Raw genomic sequence first — 22,712 nt, forward strand, 5'->3', positions numbered from 1 at the left:
CAAGGCTGTCAGTAGTTCTAATGGAATGTTGTCTACTCCCGGGCCCTTGTTTCGACTTAGGTCTTTCACTGTTCTGTCAAACTCTTCACGCAGTATCATATCTTCAATTTCATCTTCATCTACCTCCTCTTCCATTTCCATAATATTGTGCTCAAGAACATCGCCCCTGTATAGACCCTCTATATACTCCTTCCACCTTTCTGCTTTCCCTTCTTTGCTTAGAACTGGGTTTCCATCTGAGCTCTTGATATTCCTGCAAGTGGTTCTCTTTTCTCCAAAGGTCTCTTTAATTTTCCTGTAGGCAGTATCCATCTTACCCCTCATGAGATAAGCCTCTACATCCTTACATTTGTCCTCTAGCCATCCCTGCTTAGCCATTTTGCACTTCCTGTCGATTTCAGTTTTGAGACGTTTCTATTCCTTTTTGCATGCTTCACTTGCTGCATTTTTGTATTTTCTCCTTTCATCAATTAAATTCAGTATCTCTTCTGTTACCCAAGGATTTCTACTAACCCTCGTCTTTTTACCTACTTGATTCTCTGCTGCCTTCACTATTTCATTCCTCAAAGCTACCCATTCTTCTTCTACTGTATTTCTTTTCCCCATTCCTGTCAATTGTTCCCTTATGCTCTCCCTGAAACTCTGTACAACCTCTGGTTCTTTCAGTTTATCCAGATCCCATCTCCTTAAATTCCCACCTTTTTGCAGTTTCTTTAATTTTAATCTACAGTTCGTAACCAATAGATTGTGGTCAGATTCCACATCTGCCCCTGGAAATGTCTTACAATTTAAAATCTGGTTCCTAAATCTCTGTCTTACCATTATATAATCTATCTGAAACCTTTTAGTATCTCCAGGGTTCTTCCATGTATACAACCTTATTTCATGATTCTTGGACCAAGTGTTAGCTATGATTAAGTTATGCTCTGTTCAGAATTATACCAGGCGGCTTCCTCTTTCATTTCTTAGCCCCAATCCGTATTCGTCTACTACGTTTCTTTCTCTTCCTTTTCCTACCGTCAAATTCCAGTCACCCATGACTATTAAATTTTCATCTCCCTTCACTACCTGAATAATTTCTTTTATCTCATCGTACATTTCATCAACTTCTTCATCATCTGCAGAGCTAGTTGGCATATAAACTTGTACTACTGTGGTAGGTGTGGGCTTCGTGTCTATCTTGGCCACAATAATGCGTTCACTATGCTGTTTGTAGTAACTTGCCCACACTCCTATTTTTTATTCATTATTAAACCTGCATTACCCCTATTTGATTTTGTATTTATAACCCTGTACTCACCTGACCAAAAGTCTTGTTCCTCCTGCCACTGAACTTCACTAATTCCCACTATATCTAACTTTAACCTATCCATTTCCCTTTTTAAATTTTCTAACCTACCTGCCTGATTAAGGGATCTGACATTCCATGTTCCGATCCGTAGAATGCCAATTTTCTTTCTCTTGATAACGATGTCCTCTTGAGTAGTCCCCACCCAGAGATCCGAATGGGGGACTATTTTACCTCCAGAATATTTTACCCAAGAGGACGCCATCATCATTTAATCATACAGTAAAGCTGCATGCCCTCGGGAAAAATTACAGCTGCAGTTTCCCCTTGCTTTTAACTGTTCACAGTACCAAAACAACAAAACCCTTTTAGTTAGTGTTACAGGGCCAGATCAGTCAATCATCCAGACTGTTGCCCCTGCAACTACTGAAAAGGTTGCTGCCCCTCTTCAGGAACCACACGTTTGTCTGGCCTCTCAACAGATACCCCTTCGTTGTGGTTGCACCTATGGTACGGTTATCTGTATCGTTGAGGCACGCAAGCCTCCCCACCAACGGCAAGGTCCATGGTTCATGGGATAAACATACTGAACTCAGCTTATTAATTAATTTGTCTATGTGTTAGTTCTGTTTTAACTTGTTATTCAACTGAAATCCAAGAATATTACACACTGCGTTTCATTTAATGTGTGACTGTTGATGTCCAATTCTGTCACTAAAAGGTGATTATTGCTTGTTTGAAACTGTATAAAATGACTCTGTGGGATTAAGGCTTATGCTGTTAGCCATGAACCACTTGTATGTCTGTTCAACTAAATACCCAGGTATTACAATTGCGAACAACTTAAATTAGAAGGAACACATAGAAAATGTTGTGGGGGAAGGCTAACAAAACACTGGATTTTATTAGCAGGACACGTAGAAAATGTAAAAGACCTACTAAGGAGACTGCCTACACTACGCTTGTCCGTCCTCTTTTAGAATACTGCTGCACGGTGTGGGATTCTTACCAGATAGGACTGACGGAGTACATTGAAAAAGTTCAAAGAAAGGCAGCATGTTTTGTGTTATTGTGAAATATGGGAGAGTGTGTCACAGAAATGATACAGGATTTGGGCTGGAAATCATTAAAAGAAAGGCATTTTTCATTGCGACGGAATCTTCTTACGAAATTCCAATCACCAACTTTCTCCTCCGAATGCGAAAATATTTTGTTGACACCGACCTTCATAGGGAGGAATGATCACCATGATAAAATAAGGGAAATCAGAGCTCTTACGGAAAGATATAGGTGTTCATTCTTTCCGCGCTATACGAGATTGGAATAAGAGAGAATTGTGAAGGTGGTTTGATGAACCCTCTGCCAGGCACTTGAATGTGATTTGCAGAGTATCCATGTAGATGTAGATGTAGATGTTCTGCTGTCATCTGAGCTGTCTCCTAAAGCTGGTTTTGAGCCCTTGATCGGTACATGTATGTTGTCAGCTGACTTGCAGTTTTTGACCAAAGTGTTTGAATCTTTGGAAGATCGTTTATGAAGGTACAGAACACGATTGAGATCAGTAATGGTCTTGGTGGTCCCCATGTGTTATTTCCTTATTTCCCCCATTACGAGGTTATCTTTGTGCCTGTGACACAATCTTTCTGTGAGAGCATGTGCTTTCTGTTACAAAGAAAACTGTCTATTCATGCAAGAGGGAATTAATAACACTTAAGTATTCCAAGTAAAATTTTGTGATTCATACAACAAAAGACTTTGAAAAAGTCACAGATGTTGAGAATTTTTTACAAAAGCCAAACTGAGAAGCAGGTAAAAAATTCTGCTCATTTACATTAGTCAGTATTCTATTAGGCCACCTTCCCAAACACTTCTGAAGATACTGAAAGAAGTGAAACAGGTTGTTGATAATTATAAGAGGTTTGCTTGCATCTTGCTTTATAGAAAGGTGTTGCTATAGCTTTTTCAAATGTAACAGAAAATGTGCCCCGACTCACTGATTTGTTGCAAAGGTAGCCTAATGCTAAACTGACGTCTATTGGTGGTACATGCAGTGTTTGCAAAAGTTCATTTAATAGCCCATTTTTGGTTGTTTATTGTTGGGTGCAATGTTTGCTGTGACTGAGGAAGTAATCATTGAATTAAGTAGCCAGTAATTTGGAAGTGGCACCATTTCTACCAAAGCAATTTTCTGGGGACTCAGTTTCATTTGTGATCTTATTTTTGTTTGTTTCTTGTTTAATAATGTTCCAAATTGTTTTTACATTATTCATGGAGTTATATTTTGAGCATATGCATGAGTTTCACTTTTATAACAACAGGCTCGAGAATTTTACGATTCTGGTGGTAATGGAGTTTCAACTCTTGACTACAGTGTCCTCTGAATTGAGTACAGCTCTCTTTCTTAAGCACGAGACCTCACAGACAATATTAATTTTTCCTCAGACTTTTTGTAGATGATGAAGTACTATATTAAAAAAACATGCACCTGCACAAATATTCAGTCAGATTCAAGAAAGTATTTGACAGTGCTGCAAGACTGGCAACTTGCTTTAATGTTGAGAAATGTAAAATTGTGCACCTCAAGAATATGTAGTATCCTATGACTACAGTATCAATGAGTCACAATTGGAATTGGTCAACTCAACTCATACATATCTTCTCCAATGGCAATAGGATCCTTTCAGTAGTATAACTGTCATTGTCACAAGGCCATAATCATGTGGCAGCAGCTCGCACAGCACAATAGTGAAGTGTTGTTGATGTCTTGAGCACCAAATTTACCAAATCTGAACATGATGGAACACATCTGGGACACTATCGGTCACCAGCTTCATGCTCACAAACCATCTGCCCAGACTTTACTGGAACTATTTACTTCTGCATAGACACCAGGAAAATTGCAAAGGATTTGTTGAATCCATGTGGTATAGAATCTTGGCTGCATTGCATTCCATAGGTGGACCAACATTCTATTAAGCTGGTGTTCATAATGTTCTGGCTCATCAGAGTTCAGAGTAAGATATGGGAACGTAACATATTGAATTCTGGCTCTAGACAGGGTAAACAGGCCCTACTGACTGCCACGTCAGCCAATGGCGCCATCGAATGCAGTAGGGGGGAATATGTGGACACCAAGTCTCTCTCGCAGTCATCATCACGTTTCTTGACCTCTGAACCAATACTAATCAGATGAGTAGCACCTCATCTGGGCTCACGAGGCTGAGTGCATACCATCCCAATCCTTCCACGAAGGAAAAGAATGTGGCAGTACCAAGAATCAGGTCCAGGTCGCCTGCATGTCAGTCAGCCAAGTTGACCACACTGCCAGAGGCAGGCAGTGTAAAGAGAATAAGTGAGTTATAATATAATGCAGAAAATTCTTTTTTGTTTCAGGCACTTTTGACTAGGTAGATAAAGAGAGTTGTTGTCTTTCACATGCATTTACATTTGGAAGTGGAAAAGGATTTTGTTGCTGTAGATAAGTTAAAACACACCAAACAGTTCTCATTAAATGAGTGTATAAACACAGTCTGTTGTATCTGTCTCATTTTATTTAACCATTTCGTAATAGCCTAAATACTCCTTGATTTTTCTTTTCAAGTCTAGAGCCAAGAACATAGGAACTGAGAATAGTGTATATGAAATATAAAAATGGCGGCATATGCTACAAGAAATACACAATAATTCTGATCATTTAGAGCATAGTAGATCATAAAGATATCTTTCTGGACAAAAATAGGCGCAAGATGAGATTTTTCAACAAGATTTTATGAAGCAACTGCCACTCATATGCAGATAATCATTTTATTTGTATAAAACTGACATCTTATGTATAGCTTTTAAGGAATTTATATTAAAGAGTGCAGTGACTGCCACTTCATGTCACTGCCAGATGAGAAGCAACACAGTCCAAGCAATGAAGACACAGTGTCTGGCTACAGCTACCTTGGACAATACACCAAAGAGGTAAACAACAACAACACTATCCACAATGTGCTGGAAAGACTCACTGGCTGGCCAGCAGGCCAAATTCGATATGGCCAATAGAGGGCTAACCATTGTGACCTGGAAGCACGTCTTGCCTTCCCCTATCACCACACTTATGCAGCCACAAATACTATGAGTGGCCTTATTGAAATGAGCATGCAAGCTCCTACAGCCATTTCATCTCACGTCACTATGCTAGGTTGCTATCGATGCCAACGATTGCAATTTAAATCTATGCTCCAAATTCTGGGCTAGCATTTTGGTGTCTTCTATTATTGACTGTCTACACTTGACCAGACTACCTGGACACTTTTAATTGGAATGGACTCTGGGGTGTGAACTGGACTTGTAGTTTCATTGTGTGCAATAAAAATGTGTCAGTAATTGATCTTGTGTTCTTTCAGTCACAATAAAGAGCAAAATGCAATTCTCTTTTTTAAGTTCATTATTGGTCCTTAAAGCTATTGACACTTTAGCAAATATTGGACTGCAAATAAGTTATTTTACAGGCAAATTCTCACAGTGAATTTGTTAAAAACAAGCAGCATGTTTGAGGAAACAGAATTTAGTTATTGTATTCATGAAGTGGTAACTTTATGAGAGAAAAATTTCCTGTCTGTACACAACCACCATAGAGTTTTTCAAATCTAACCTCTTTCTGAATTCACATTACAGCTGATTACCTGTGGTTCTCTTTCCTAACTACTGTGTTAGCTCCTGCCACACTGGTTAGTATGGTGTGTGTGAACATTGCTTCAGTTTTGAGTTGGAAAATTTTGTCTGTACAGGATTTCTTGTGTATTAAATTTTAGTTGATAAAGATATCTTGTGGCATAATATATGCAGCCAGGTTTTACCATATATTATTTAAATTTGTGGCACAGAATTTTATCCATTAGCTTGTCTCCATTTTATTGAGGTTTTATGAAACGAAGATCACTTATATGTTTCTAGCTCCAGTCTCATTAATAAATTATCCTAAAGGTTGATAGCTGGCAGAACCCACAACAGTTGTCACAGTTGCTGATATCCCTCATAAACAGAAAACAAGAGCAGATGTTTGTCCTTTATAAGCTACCACAAATTTTGCAAGTTGATCCCTAAATGTAATGTGCAGTGACTTTGATATGGCAAAAGGAAGGAACTGTGCAATATACAAATACTTATTAGTGGCCATATAACTTCAGTGTTTTCCATAATCATTAGTATATCCATTACCATATGTAGTAAGTATCATTTCTACACAAATACTTCACTCTGAATTCAGAAAACTGCTTCTGGATTTAAAAAAATAATAAAAAAAAAAACAAAAAACGGGTATATCAAAAATTCAGGAAATCAAACTTTTTATGAAGCAATTTGCTCTGATAGCAGCAATGATGTGGTTAATTATCATAATGCCAATTACACTGAACATAAAATTTTGTGCTTCCACTCTTTATTCATAAATATTACAAATGTATGACTATTAGAAACACATAAAATAGTTCTCCACCAAAGTGACAGTCATTTTCTTTTGATGGAAACTGCCATCTGCTGGCCTGTGAAACTTTTCCTGTGAAAATACTTTTATCACCAATGATGATATATAAATTTATAAAAAAATTGCCAACCTGGCAGTGTCCAAGAACATACTGGCAAAATTTTGAATTAATTTTATATTAACATTGTCCTAGGTTGCAGCTTTGTGTTGAACATCCACAAACATATTCATCCAAATATTAGTATCCTTTATGTGAAGCACATAGATGGGTGCGATCTGTTGCATTGGCATATTCTTCAAAATCCTGAGTATTGCCGTAGGAATCAGTCCAGTTACCTGAGAAAATAAAATTTAATTTTTTTATAGTATACAGAAAACAATAAAGAGGATGACGGAATGAGATTTTCACTCTGCAGCGGAGTGTGCGCTGATATGAAACTTCCTGGCAGATTAAAACTGTGTGCGCCGGCCGAGACTCGAACTCGGGACCTTTACCTTTCGCGGGCAAGTGCTCTACCAACTGAGCTACCGAAGCACGACTCACGCCCGGCCCTCACAGCTTTACTTCTGCCAGTATCTCGTCTCCTACCTTCCAAACTTTACAGAAGCTCTCCTGCGAACCATGCAGAACTAGCACTCCTGAAAGAAAGGATATTGCGGAGACATGGCTTAGCCACAGCCTGGGGGATGTTTCCAGAATGAGATTTTCACTCTGCAGCGGAGTGTGCGCTGATATGAAACTTCCTGGCAGATTAAAACTGTGTGCGCCGACCGAGACTCGAACTCGGGACCTTTGCCTTTCGCGGGCAAGTGCTTCATATCAGCGCACACTCCGCTGCAGAGTGAAAATCTCATTCTGGAAACATCCCCCAGGCTGTGGCTAAGCCATGTCTCCGCAATATCCTTTCTTTCAGGAGTGCTAGTTCTGCATGGTTCGCAGGAGAGCTTCTGTAAAGTTTGGAAGGTAGGAGACGAGATACTGGCAGAAGTAAAGCTGTGAGGGCCGGGCGTGAGTCGTGCTTCGGTAGCTCAGTTGGTAGAGCACTTGCCCGCGAAAGGCAAAGGTCCCGAGTTCGAGTCTCGGTCGGCGCACACAGTTTTAATCTGCCAGGAAGTTTCATATCAGCGCACACTCCGCTGCAGAGTGAAAATCTCATTCTGGAAACATCCCCCAGGCTGTGGCTAAGCCATGTCTCCGCAATATCCTTTCTTTCAGGAGTGCTAGTTCTGCATGGTTCGCAGGAGAGCTTCTGTAAAGTTTGGAAGGTAGGAGACGAGATACTGGCAGAAGTAAAGCTGTGAGGGCCGGGCGTGAGTCGTGCTTCGGTAGCTCAGTTGGTAGAGCACTTGCCCGCGAAAGGCAAAGGTCCCGAGTTCGAGTCTCGGTCGGCGCACACAGTTTTAATCTGCCAGGAAGTTTCATATCAGCGCACACTCCGCTGCAGAGTGAAAATCTCATTCTGGAAACATCCCCCAGGCTGTGGCTAAGCCATGTCTCCGCAATATCCTTTCTTTCAGGAGTGCTAGTTCTGCATGGTTCGCAGGAGAGCTTCTGTAAAGTTTGGAAGGTAGGAGACGAGATACTGGCAGAAGTAAAGCTGTGAGGGCCGGGCGTGAGTCGTGCTTCGGTAGCTCAGTTGGTAAAGCTGTGAGGGCCGGGCGTGAGTCGTGCTCCGGTAGCTCAGCTGGTAGAGCACTTGCCCGCGAAAGGCAAAGGTCCCGAGTTCGAGTCTCGGTCGGCGCACACAGTTTTAATCTGCCAGGAAGTTTCATATCAGCGCACACTCCGCTGCAGAGTGAAAATCTCATTCTGGAAACATCCCCCAGGCTGTGGCTAAGCCATGTCTCCGCAATATCCTTTCTTTCAGGAGTGCTAGTTCTGCATGGTTCGCAGGAGAGCTTCTGTAAAGTTTGGAAGGTAGGAGACGAGATACTGGCAGAAGTAAAGCTGTGAGGGCCGGGCGTGAGTCGTGCTTCGGTAGCTCAGTTGGTAGAGCACCTGCCCGCGAAAGGCAAAGGTCCCGAGTTCGAGTCTCGGTCGGCGCACACAGTTTTAATCTGCCAGGAAGTTTAATAAAGAGGATGACATCTCTCTCTCTCTCTCTCTCTCTCTCTCTCTCTCTCTCTCTCTCACTGTCACACACACACACACACACACACACACACACACACACTTTTCTAAAAGGATTTGCTCCTTTCAAATGCCATGATGTCTTCCTGTGGACATGTTACTTGTTAGTTTATAATGTTCTTTTGGGATATTATTCAAAAATATTCTCATCATTCAACCATATCATAGCATTCTTTTGAGCTGGAATGCAAATGTCAGTATCCTCCAATTGAAGCTCAAAAATATTCTCATCATACAAGCATATCGTAGCATCATTTTCAGCTCTGATGCAAGTGTCAGGCTCCTGCAGCTGAAGCTACATTTGTATGTCCTTAATTTTGTTTTTTATATTTCTGTGATAGGAAGAGTGGAGGAACTTCATAGAATTTTAGGAGGCAAAAGATGTACATGTTAAGGGCCCATCTATGACATGATGTAGTATAATTTATAGAACACTGGCTTAAAACTGAGTAACCTTTCTGTAATTCATATTAAAAACTATAATGCACATTAAAAACTATTTCAGAACTTTCAAAAGAGGTAGTGCTTGTGTGATATTACTTACTCAGTTTTCTGAACTATAGAAAAAAGTGCCTTAATATTTAGAAACATTTTTCTCTTGTTGAGATTAGGCAATCAAAACTTATCATTATCACATCACATCACATCACATCACTATCACATAAGGTGCAACAGATGGTACCTATTTCAGTGCAAATTTGAACAAATTATGATCCTCTGTATGACCAAAAGCAAAGAAATTATATTGTGTGATGATTTATATATTAACTTTGCAGTTGAATCAACTGATTTATCTACTGAGTACATTATATTTGACAACATGGTCAAACTACAAACAAGAGTAACACTTCAGTTGATTCCATGTTTATGAAACCTATCTCTACAGCAGAACTCAATTTACATGATTTGACAAATGGGCTTTCTGACCATGGAGGCTCCCTACTTAAAACACAACAGATGCACATGAGTAGAAACAGATCCTAATTACCAAAACTGATCTTCAAGTCTCATATCAAAGATTACAACAATTTAACAACAAAAGGGCAGAGTGCAACCAGCTGTGGAATGTGGCACATGTTGTAACAAATGATGTCCATCATCTGGACTCTGAGATCATGCTAAGATTATTCCAGTGATTGACAGAAAATAGTAAAAAGAGCAACCTTGCTTATGGGATTCCAATGAAGCTTGCAATCTACAGCTTTGCCCCAGAACTGATCTTGCCCCCAAGGTTCTGAATCAAATGGAAGGCTTGAACCAGAGATTTTGAAGGTTGTGTGACAAGCTAGGCTGTGACTTCTTAGGTTTGGGTCATAGGAGTTGAAAATTACAGGGTTCCCATAGTTGGGTCTTGTGTACACTACACATCAGATGCTGCTACAAAGGTAGCCAAGTGTGCTGCTGCAGGTAGCTGACTGTGAGTGTGGTGCACATAAGGTTTTTTAGATTAGGAAATTCTCCATCCAGTCCAGAAAATGACAGCTGTAGGAGACCATGAAGTATTATTGTAAGATATAAAGACAGGCTCCTAAGGTGAGAGTACTAAGATCCAAGTGACCAACTGCTGAAGCAATTGCAACGAAGCACCAGAGTTTGAAGTGCTCCTCATAGCTCACAAACACTAAGTACAGGAAGTGGGTAAAAATCCAAAATTGATATTAGTGGGATTTTGGGGTAATTTAAATGTACATAGTAAGAACATGTTAATGGGATGTGGAGGTTATGTATTCAATGCAGTAGACTCTCAAACTCAGAGATATAAATGGAAACTGCATGTGACATTCTTTGGGCAGGACTTAATATCAATGGTGGGCATAAACTGAATATTGGGTCCTATCAAGCCCCTGACTCACACCCAGATGTAACCAAAACTTTAGAGAAGTTATCACCTTGCTAGTAAATGTGTTCCCAAGTCAAATTATCGTCAATGGAAGAGATTTTCATCGTACAACAACTGAGCAGGATAATTACTGCTTTGTAAATGATGGACATGTCAAGATATCATGTACAACAGCGCTAAATGATTACTCTGTAACCACTTAGAAAAGATAGTTTAGAAGCCCTCTAGTGACAAACATATATTAGAGCTATTGGAAACAAGTGTACTTCACTTCTTTGAGTATATTCGCATTGAATCTCATGTCAATGGCCATGAGATAGCTGTAACAACTACATAAAGAGGGAGAAGTACTATATCTCAAGGAGGAATCTGAAACATTTAGTTTTGGGCAGCAGGATGTAGAGGAACTGTGGCTCAAGTTTTGTAGGATAGTTTACCAAGCACTGGGTAAATACATATGTAGCAGAACAGTTCATGATGAGAGAAGAAACTTCTAGAAATCAGTGACTACTGCACAATAGATGTAACACAATACATAGGGCTGTAGGTAGAGAGATGCTAAAGGGAACATGTTTGGCACTCTAAAGGGATGTGCTTGACCTGGCAGACTGTATTAATAGCAGCCTAACACCTTTCACAGATAAATAGTTAAAAATACGATGAAGTACTGTCTCAAAATAACTGCTAAATATTCAACCAGATCTTGAAATATTTCAAAATGGTGCAAAGAGTCACAATTTGCTTTAAGTGAACAGAAATGCAAATATGTCAACATAGCATTCTATGAATACAATATCAATTTAAGTCACAGATGAAATCAGTCAATTCACACGAATACACTGATACACCTACCAAACATCATGTAGGGCACCCGCGAGCATGCAGAAGTGCTGCAACATGACATCGCATGGACTCAATTAATGTCTGAAGTAGGGCTGGAGGGAACTGATACCATGAATCCTCCAGGGCTCTCCATAAATCCATAAGAGTACGAGGGGGTGGAGATCACTACTGAACATGTTGCAGGCATCCCAGATATTCTCAAAAATGTTCATGTACAGGGAGTTTGGTGATAAGCGGAAGTGTTTAAACCCAGAAGAGTGTTCCTGGAGCCACTCTGTAGCAATTCTGGACGTGTGGGGTGTTGCATTGTCCTGCTGAAATTTCGCAAGTCCATCGGAATGCACAATGGATATGAATGGATGCAGGTGATCAGACAGGATTCATGAGTCCAGGTACTCTGGTCAGTGTTATTTGATACAAATTCTACACACTTTAGCATATTATATGGTGAGTTGCAGTAATGTTTTGTAAGCAGTCTTATGTGTAGGTAGATTATATTTCCCTTGTATACTACCAATGAGCTTGAAGTATGCCTCCTGCTTAATAATGAAGCTTATATGATCTTTCCACTTCATATCTCAAAAAATTTTGCCAACCAGCTACACTGAAACACCAAAGAAACTGGTATAGGCATGCATATTCAAATACGGAGTTATGTAAAGAGGCAGAATATGTTGCTGCCGTCAGCAGTTGTTAGATTGGTTACTGCTGCTACAATGACAGGTTATCCAGATTTAAGTGAATTTGAACGTGGTGTTATAGTTGGTGCGTGAGCAATGCAACACAGCATCTCTGAGGTAGTGAATAAGTGGGGATTTTCCCATATGACTATTTAATGAGTGTACTGTGAATAACATGAATCTGGTAAAACATCAAATGAAACTTCCTGGCAGATTAAAACTGTGTTCATATCAGCGCACACTCCACTGCGGAGTGAAAATCTCATTCTGAAAACATCAAATCTCCAACAGCACTGCAGCCACAAAAAGATCCTGCAAGAACAGGACCAACAACGACAAAAGACAATCATTCAATGTGACAGAAGTGCAACCCTTCTGCAAATTGCTGCAGATATCAATGCTGGGCCATCAACAAGTGTCAGCATGCAAACCATTCAATGCAACATCGTATATGGTCTTTTGGGGTCGAGGGCCCACTCCTTTTCCCTTGCTGACTGCACGATACAAATCTGGATAACCTGTCATTGTAGCAGCAGTAACCAATCTAACAACTGCATCAGACACTTGTTGTCTTACATATGTGTCACCTGGCAGAGTCATATCTAGACATATCAGGGGTTCCATATCACTCCAACTGCACACGCCACACACTATTACAGAGCCTCCACCAGCTTTAATAGTCCCCTGCTGACATTCAGAGTCCATCGATTCATGAGGTTGTCTCCATACCTGAACACGTCCATCCACTCAATACAATTTGAAATGAGACTCATTTGACCAGGCAACATGTTTCCAGTCATCAACAGTACAATGTCAGTGTTGACCGGCTCATGCGAGACATAATGCTTTGTATCATGCAGTCAGCAAGGGAAAAGGAGTGGGCCCTCGACCCCAAAAGCCCATATACGATGTTTCATTGAATGGTTTGCATGCTGACACTTGTTGATGGCCCAGCATTGATATCTGCAGCAATTTGCAGAAGGGTTGCACTTCTGTCACATTGAATGATTGTCTTTTGTCGTTGTTGGTCCTGTTCTTGCAGGATCTTTTTGTGGCTGCAGTGCTGTTGGAGATTTGATGTTTTCAGAATGAGATTTTCACTCTGCAGTGGAGTGTGCGCTGATATGAACACAGTTTTAATCTGCCAGGAAGTTTCATTTGATGTTTTACCAGATTCATGTTATTCACAGTACACTCATTAAATAGTCATATGGGAAAATCCCCACTTATTCACTACCTCAGAGATGCTGTGTTGCATTGCTCATGCACCAACTATAACACCACGTTCAAATTCACTTAAATCTGGATAACCTGTCATTGTAGCAGCAGTAACCAATCTAACAACTGCATCAGACACTTGTTGTCTTACATAGGCATTGCTGACGGCAGCAACATATTCTGCCTCTTTACATAACTCCGTATTTGAATATGCATGCCTATACCAGTTTCTTTGGTGTTTCAGTGTAGCTGGTTGGCAAAATTTTTTGAGATATGAAGTGGAAAGATCATATAAGCTTCATTATTAAGCAGGAGGCATACTTCAAGCTCATTGGTAGTATACAAGGGAAATATAATCTACCTACACATAAGACTGCTTACAAAACATTACTGCAACTCACCATATAATATGCTAAAGTGTGTAGAATTTGTATCAAATAACACTGACCAGAGTACCTGGACTCATGAATGTAACTCTGCAGAACTTTAATATTTGTACTGGGTAGACCATGAATTTGCCAATATACAGAGAGCTAATACTGTTCTGTGTGAATCAATATTGCTTGTTTGAAGTATTAGATAATAACAGCTGAGTAGTATAGAAGGAGGAGGAGTGGCTTTTTACAAAGTAGCTATTTTTCTCCTAACATACATGTATATAAAGTAATTTAGATGTAATCCCATAATAATCAGATTCAGTACATTAGAATTAGTCATAATTTGTTGTTACTGTACTTTAGAGTAGTAGCCAGCAGTGGTTTTTTCTACCTGTTAACTCATTCCATATTCCTGAAGGCTCTCCTTCCAGATGGGACTGACAGGAAACAGTATGTGGATGAATGAATGGTCACAGGTTTGTCTGACCCATGAAAAGGCATCAAAGAAAACCTGAAAAACTTGAACTGGCAGGCATTTGAATATAACCACTTATGATTCACCAAAAGCCAAGTTACAGTTCAAGAACCAGTGTTTAATGAGGTATCTAGGAATATACTGCAACCCTTTCCCATTCAGACAACACTGACTTTGTGGCATCATTTACCATCCACTATTAAGTAGAAGTAGTTAGTGTACTTTAGAGAAGTAACCAGCAGTGGTTGTTTCTGCCTGTTAACTCATTCCTTATTCCTGAAGGCTCTCCTTCCAGATGGGACTGACAGGAAACAGTGTGTGGATGAGTGAATGGTCACAGGTTTGTCTGACCCATGAAAAGGCATGATTGTCATGGTTTGCATGCTGTTTAAGATAAAATAACATACAAATCCAGCTGCATACTGGCTGTTAACAGGGGAGTAGGTCCAGCTAGAAATGTAGTTGTCATTTTGCCAGCTTTTCTCTGTGCAACTTAAGAGAAATTCCAATTGTAATGTGTTCCGTATTCAAAGTTGATAACAGAGCTAAAGCGTTTAAATTTGTTGAATGAGCCACATTACTTCATAATTGCCACCACTTTCCCTGAAGCTGTAAAGCTGCTGTTGTCACAACTTGTGGCTAGAAGGATTTAAAATACTGAGTGTTCTCAGGGACAGACGTTTCAGGTCAATAAGGTGTGGCAACCTTGAAAGTTTCAGGTTAAAAGTGAGGCCCAGGAACCTCATGGTGTCTTAAAATTAAGAACAGTATCCCCCATATTCAACTCAGGAAAGTTTAAAACTGAATGGGAATCTTTAAAAGGACACACACAGACTTCTTGGTTGACAATTTAAAACTTCTCCTCCAACTGTTGAAGAGTCACTTACATGTGAGAAATTGTTGCAAGGCATGAAGAGGAAGCAAAAAAGGGCACTGGACAGGATATTTAACAATGGACATGATATTATTAATAGCTACAGTCAAGACAGCGACACTTAAGACATTACCTAGAGGGACACTATTCTCCTGCTCAAAGCAGTCAGAGAGGACATCGCTGACTCAATGTCTAAAATAGCAGGGCGAGGCGAAGGATGGTATGAAGATGGACAGAATTCCTCAAAAACCCCATTCATGGAGCTGCCCAAGGATAATATTCTACCAAAAAAGGTACTGTAGGCATTCTTGATGTCAAAAAGTATAGCCAGGAGATGACACCAGTGCAGGAAAGCCTAGTTTACATCTGTTTCTAGAAGAGCTAGGTTATCAAAGGTGATGTGATACCTCCTGAAGCCACACTAAATGCATCTAAGGAGCTGTCTTGATTCTAAGATCCAGAGAAGGCGCTATTTGCCCATCTGCTTCACGGTCTTTCCCACACCACTAGAGAGGGCAACAATATTATAACTACTTGGGTATGCTCAGTCCTTCCCAGGTTTTAAGAATGGAATTAAAATGGCCTCTCACCATAAGTCAGGAAGGTGACAGATGCCCAAATGTGGTTAAAAAGACTAAGGAGGATTTATTTGCTACACCCTGTGAGGTGCCGTAATGTACTATAAGTGACCCTATGGTGACCAGGTGATGTGTCACGAGGTGCAGCTAGGGCAGAATCCAGCTCCCTCATGGAGAAGGGGCAGTTGTATTCTTCATTAGTGATGGAACAGAAGTTTCAGCTCTGGAAATCTCAATTCTGGCTGATAGTGGTGGTAGCTATTGCAGAATAGGTCACCATGGTCTGGGCAATGTCTTGCAGAGTGGTCTATAGACTTCTGATCACCTTTACAGCAGCCACTGTGCACTTGACACCTCTTTCAGAAATCCTCCTGATGGCCTTCGATATAACTGTACTTTTAGTGGAATGGTGTAGGGTTGTCAGGAACTGTTGCTACGCTCCCTTCTCGTGCTCCGTAATAAGTCAGTAACACATTGCCCTTGCTTCCCAAAAGGCTCCAAGGTTCTCTCCAGTTGGGTAGCATTTGAACCTGTGCAGAGCAACCCACCTGGACCTGATTGCAGAATGGCATTGATCATTCCACCAAGAACAAGTTGCCTTTCCAACTGGGCTGAAGACTGTGGAATGGCTTATCCTTTTAACCAGTTCCTATACTATCCTCTTTTTCCTTCTTCAATAGGGACTGATAACATCAGCAGTTTGGTCCCATAGGACGTTACCACAATTTTTCCTTCTTCAAACAGATTGCAGTACCAGATCTACCTTTATTTACACTATTTTTACAGAGTATTAAACTTCTTGTCTCATTGTCCTCATCAAAAGAAAAAGTGATTATTTTTTTTCTATAATTAAGACACCAAATTTAAATGTAAGATGTTATGTATTACTACATAGTTTTGCAAGAAACTAGTTGCAAGTGAAACACTGAAGTTTTGTTCAAAACAAAGAACTTGAAATTATGGACAGACAAGGTGGGTCAAATTTACTGTTTCTACTTCAGGCATTGATTACTTATTCTTATGATGAGACAAACATGCCATCTACTTTAATGGAAATACTGTATACTGAAAATCTTTGTTTAATCCATTCCACTCATACTTTAAAGTATTATTCATTAAGTTTGAAGTATTGGAAATTAAGGAAAGTTTTATGGAAAGTAAATCTTTGTTAAGTTAAGAATCTTGTAAATATTACAAGACTGATGATGCTGATTTGCTATACTGCATCTGCATTTACTGGTGGTATGACTGTGTATAATAGAATCTAACTACAGTACTGAACACACACTCTTAGTTGGCCCCTCTGTGATTCATGGAGATTCGCTAACTTTGTCCCACTATGGAATGGTTATGTGCAGTGTCAACTGTAGCTATATGACAGTATTGTTCCCCCTAACAATAAGTAGCTGTTGTGAATGTAGTGTTGATCTGTGTGCACTGTTGTTTGTAGTGATTGTTAATATTATTTACAAAAAAGAGCAAAGAGGCTGTGTCTGATCCTTCTAGTGACTCACTATAAACTACATGACATATGAATCTATTACATGTTTGTTTAATTTGTACACTATAATCTGGCTGCTTTGGGGGAAAGGAGGTGGGGCTTGTCTGAGCAGCCAACGTGCTATGAGCTGATCGCAAGCTTTTGCTCTCAGCATCCTCCATTCATGGGCCAAGTAAAAGTGTGCAAGCAGTACACTGATAACCTGTAGCAGTCAGAGACATAGAAACATATAAACTAAACTATATATTGACCTTGTCAACAGCTGAGAGGCAATTTCTTCTTTTCTGTTTTAGCCTCCTGGCCTCCTGTCTTCTGGGTTTCTCTGTGGTGAGGTTTTTATTACATTAACAATGATGCACTGTGTTCATGATGTTGCTGTTATGTGGAAGGTGGTTGTGACACTGTTTTTATCAAGATGATGATGATGATGATGACTGCAGAGTATTACGGGAGCTTATGACGTATTATGTGAGGAATATGTTGATTTTATGCTTAGGAAATAATTGTTTTAAAACATCAATTATGTTCATTGAATCATATGGCAATGAATACACAATGAAGTATACGATTCTGGAGAGCAGTTAATAGTATAGTTAATGACAAGATAGAATGTAAAGTGGTAATTGTGATCTTTTGGTACTGTGTGTGAAAAACAGTGGAAATCCTTGGTTCAAATGAATAACTTTATTATGAATACAAGTACATGGGATAATGATTCATTCTTAAACAACTAAATAATCATTAGAAACTGTCTTGCCATAATTACTGTTTGCAATGACACCAGGCGGGAAAAAAAAAAAAAAAAGAAAAGAAAAAAAAAAAAAAAAAAACAGAATCTTCTAATGAAACACACTATCTGTGAAATTGTGCCTGCAAATGCAATCTGTTCACATTATGCTGGGGAAGGGGGAGTTAACACTTGAATAACTTGTTATTGACATAGTTAACTAAGGATTATTTTTCAACATTACACTATGTGGAGGAACTGCAATCCCCATTCTTAATCAAGAGCTGAAACTAGAGATGGCAGAAGCCTTGGATGCTGGTGTATGGAGTAAAGTCGTGCTGATATGATCATCATCTCCAACCTGCTCCTCTGTTGTACACAATAAACAATGCTGTAAAATGTGGTAAAACCTTCTGCATTTAACATTTTCTCAAGTTCAATATGGTTATCACACTCCAACCATAAAAAACACCTTCATACCATAACAACCACCTCCTCTGTAATTCACTCTTGGCACTCCACGTATTGGATGGAAACACTCTGCAGGCATTCCCCAAACCAAAACCCTTCAAGTCTACCCTTCACAATCACGTCACAATCACATCACCTGCTTTGGCAGCTATAGAAGGGCTGGATTTCTGAAAATGGATTTCTGAAAATTGTAATATGGAAGGTGAATCGTCAACTTTGGTTTATGGGGATAATTTTAGAAAAGTGTCGTTCATCTGTAAAGGAGACCATGTGTGGAAGACTAGTGTGACACATTCTTGAATACTGCTCAATTGTTTGGGGTCTCCACAACCAATTCACAGATGGGCTACTAGATTTATTACCACCGCATTTAATCAACATCCAAGTATTACAGAGATGCTTCAGGAACTCAAAAGGGAATCCCTGGAAGAAAGGCGATGTTCTTTTTGAGGAACGCTACTGAGAAAATTTAGAAAACTGGAATTTGAAGCTGACTGAGGAATGATCCTACTGCTGGCAACATACATTTTGCATAAGGACCATTAAGATAAGGTATCAGAAATTAGGGCTCATGTGGAGGCATATAAACAGTCACTTTTCCCTCACCCTATTTGCGAGTGGAACAGAAAGGGAAATGACTAACAGTGGTACAAGATATTCTGCACCATGCACCATATGGTGGCTTGTGGGGTATAGAATTCTATTCTGACTGTGGAATGATCCTACTGCTGGCAACATACATTTTGCATAAGGACCATTAAGATAAGGTATCAGAAATTAGGGCTCATGTGGAGGCATATAAACACTCACTTTTCCCTCACCCTATTTGCGAGTGGAACAGAAAGGGAAATGACTAACAGTGGTACAGGATATTCTCCACCATGCACCATATGGTGGCTTGTGGGGTATAGAATTCTATTCTGACTGTGGAATGATCCTACTGCTGGCAACATACATTTTGCATAAGGACCATTAAGATAAGGTATCAGAAATTAGGGCTCATGTGGAGGCATATAAACAGTCACTTTTCCCTCACCCTATTTGCGAGTGGAACAGAAAGGGAAATGACTAACAGTGGTACAAGATATTCTGCACCATGCACCATATGGTGGCTTGTGGGGTATAGAATTCTATTCTGACTGTGGAATGATCCTACTGCTGGCAACATACATTTTGCATAAGGACCATTAAGATAAGGTATCAGAAATTAGGGCTCATGTGGAGGCATATAAACAGTCACTTTTCCCTCACCCTATTTGCGAGTGGAACAGAAAGGGAAATGACTAACAGTGGTACAAGATATTCTCCACCATGCACCATGTGGTGGCTTGTGGGGTATGCGTGTAGATATCTTATACATATGCAATGCAGTTGATTAACCCAAAAGAAATGCTTCTGTTAGTTACAACTCATATTAAATGAAATAATAACTGCTGTATGATCACCTGTATCATGTCTTACATAACATGTAAGTTCACAAATAGCAATTATTGGGATTAACTACTTCAGTAAAGGAATTTTGCCTACATACAGATACATTTCAACATTCCATCAGTCCTGCTTTCAGATGATACTGTTGTATAACTCAAATTGTGAAGTCGAAAAAATCCAGGACTACATCATTAATACGCTTGATAGCTTAGAAATATAGTCCCAGTTAATAGATAAAATCTGAACTACTCAAAAACACATTTGGCACCAAGAGTCAAAATGCCATGAAATAAAAATAAGCCATAAAATATGGAAAGAGCATAAGCAGAATCTATTAAATGTTTAGGACTAAGTACATGGTGTATAACAATTGCTATCACAGGCTTCTACAGGTTGTGAAGTGAAGTTAATAGATAAAATTTTAACATGGAACACATATCAAGTAAAACTGATACAATCTTCCAACTTATATTGTATCTGACTGGTACATTTTCGGATATGGGTTCATTATGAAGTTTTATCTACTACGTCCCCTCTACAGCCCCTAGAAGTCTGTAATGGGAATTCTGAAACACTCTGTGTAGATAAGAATTTAAATATAATATGCATATTGAGCACATAACAGTTTAATTAAGTAGCTTTGCTTTCGGGATGCAAATATTATGCAGTGACACTGACTTGGACACAAAGAAAATTGCACCCTTCAGTTCAAAACAATGTAGATGGGAGTTATCCTTGCAACATATCTTTTGTTCCCAGAATCCTCCTGGCCTCAATATACAAAACGTCTCCCACACAGTTTCCCCTCCCTCTGTTCTGTCATCCACATCCAGTCCACTCCCCCACAATGTCATCAGCATCATCATCACACGCTGCACAAAGTCACCAGTTCCAGTACCATGTGTTGGATTTCTATCCCAGGCATCTACTGCCTATCCCTCCCACATTCCAATCTTGCACATCTGCTGCCTCCCTCTGAGCCATCAGCCACCCTTCCACAATCTTCCCTCCCACTCCCTGCCTGTTTTTTCATATTGCCCACTCAAACTAACACAAAAACTCACACCAGTGTACCTGCCAAACTGCAGTCCTGGCTTATGTATTCAGCCAGCACAATGTATCTACAGGATGTCCCAGCTATCCTGTCCACCCAAAATATCTCTGGAACAATAACAGCTATTGGAAAACAACTTTCACCGGTATCAATGTAGGGCTGGGGCCCATGACTGTACATATTTGGAAACATGACAAAGCACATACACAATGGCGTTGATTGCATCGCAATATTCCCATTACATCCCGAGATATTATTTGGAAGCATGACAAAGCACATACACAATGGCGTTGATTGCATCGCAATATTCCCATTACATCCCGAGATATTAAGACGCGAAGTTGACGCTTGAAACACCCGACATGCGCTGCTAGCACACGTCCTGAGGCTCAGGCGTGAACCCCATGCTGCCCGTAATCGCGATGTGATTGACATGCGTAATAACACTTCCATACTTATCAAGAGGTCCGAAACGAATAATACGGTCTGCTGCCATCCTGCATTAACGTCGTACATTCCAGCAGGTATTTATCCCATACGGTAGGGGTGATGCGGTTCTGTAGCATATCTGTGTACCGCAACGTTAGTCACAAAGTTAACTTTGCTTATCGTTAATCCGTTACTAAAAAGGTAATGCCGTTCAACGTTAAAACTTTACTTTACTGTAGATCTAGTGCAAGTGACAGTTAATCATTCACTCGTAACAGCATAATTCATGTTGATAGTTTTAGTGAAACGAGCAAGTGGACTAAAAGTTTTACCGTTGTTTAGGTAAAAATATTTTGATTTGGGAAGTTCAGGTAGGATATAGAAGATGAATGTAAACATGTTTAACCAAGTAGTTTTATTATCACATAATTATCAATGTTATGTTTATCTAATGCGTTAAATGATAAATTGTTGCAAACAAATGTTTCTTAACATCACTGGGTAAATTGGCCCTTTGTAGAAACTTCCACTGTGATACCAGCACTACATACTAAACATAGCGTTCACATCTCATGCTCAAAGTGATGCCCATTAGCTTGCATACATAGGGTCACTCTGCGGACGAAGGATGCCCTACTTCATGCTACTGTTTCCTCTTTGATGGCTGTACAAGCATCAATAATGCGTTGCTTCATGTCCTCTGGTGTTGTTGGTTCATGTTGGTAAACAGCATCCTTCACTGCTCCCCAAAGAAAATAATCCAGCGGTGTAAGGTCCGGAGATCGGGCAGGCCACCTAACTAGGCCACCTCGTCCAATCCACCTACCAGGGAACTTACGGTTCAGAAGTCGTCGTGCTCGTAAGGCGTTATGTGGAGGGCATCCGTCATGCTGATACCACATGACCATTCTCTGGTTCAGAGGTACGGTGTCCAAGAGAACAGGAAGATTGTGTCGTATAAATCTGGAGTATTGTCTGCCATTTCGGATGCCATTTATAAAGAAAGGTCCGATAATGACATCTCCAATAATCCCACACCAAACATTAACTTTCCACGGACGTTGATGCTCTACCTGACAGAGCCATTTTGGATTGTCTGCGGACCAATAATGCATATTCCTCATATTGACAATTCCTTTGTTGGAGAATGATGCCTCGTCGGTAAAGAGAACATCTGCAAAAAAAATTTGGATTAGTCAGAAGTGTTTGCTGAGCCCACCAACAAAATGTTACCCTATTGCGGAAGTCATTTCCATGAAGATCCTGGTGTAAATGAACATGGTAAGGATGAAATTTATGACGTTTAAGAATACGCTGTGCACTTG

At 40.0% G+C, this 22,712-nt stretch overlaps 1 protein-coding gene and 3 non-coding genes across 5 annotated transcripts in view; 3 read left to right on the plus strand and 1 right to left on the minus strand.

The window, feature by feature from the left end:
- Positions 1-6,713: 6,713 nt before the first annotated feature.
- The window catches only part of LOC126262717 (probable cytochrome P450 304a1), a 202,098-nt gene continuing 186,099 nt past the window's right edge, over positions 6,714-22,712 (minus strand). For both annotated transcript variants that reach the window (XR_007546756.1, XM_049959512.1), the window contains exon 10: positions 6,714-7,094. The gene's annotated coding sequence lies outside the window, so the exon portion shown is untranslated. The remainder of the gene's footprint in view (positions 7,095-22,712) is intronic.
- Trnas-cga (transfer RNA serine (anticodon CGA)) lies at positions 7,777-7,850 on the plus strand. Its single transcript has one exon. It is a non-coding gene; the product is annotated as a tRNA-Ser (tRNA).
- Positions 8,079-8,152, plus strand: Trnas-cga (transfer RNA serine (anticodon CGA)). Its single transcript has one exon. It is a non-coding gene; the product is annotated as a tRNA-Ser (tRNA).
- Trnas-cga (transfer RNA serine (anticodon CGA)) lies at positions 8,429-8,502 on the plus strand. Its single transcript has one exon. It is a non-coding gene; the product is annotated as a tRNA-Ser (tRNA).

Source organism: Schistocerca nitens, chromosome 1 (assembly GCF_023898315.1).
Source record: "Schistocerca nitens isolate TAMUIC-IGC-003100 chromosome 1, iqSchNite1.1, whole genome shotgun sequence".
NCBI lineage: Eukaryota > Metazoa > Arthropoda > Insecta > Orthoptera > Acrididae > Schistocerca > Schistocerca nitens.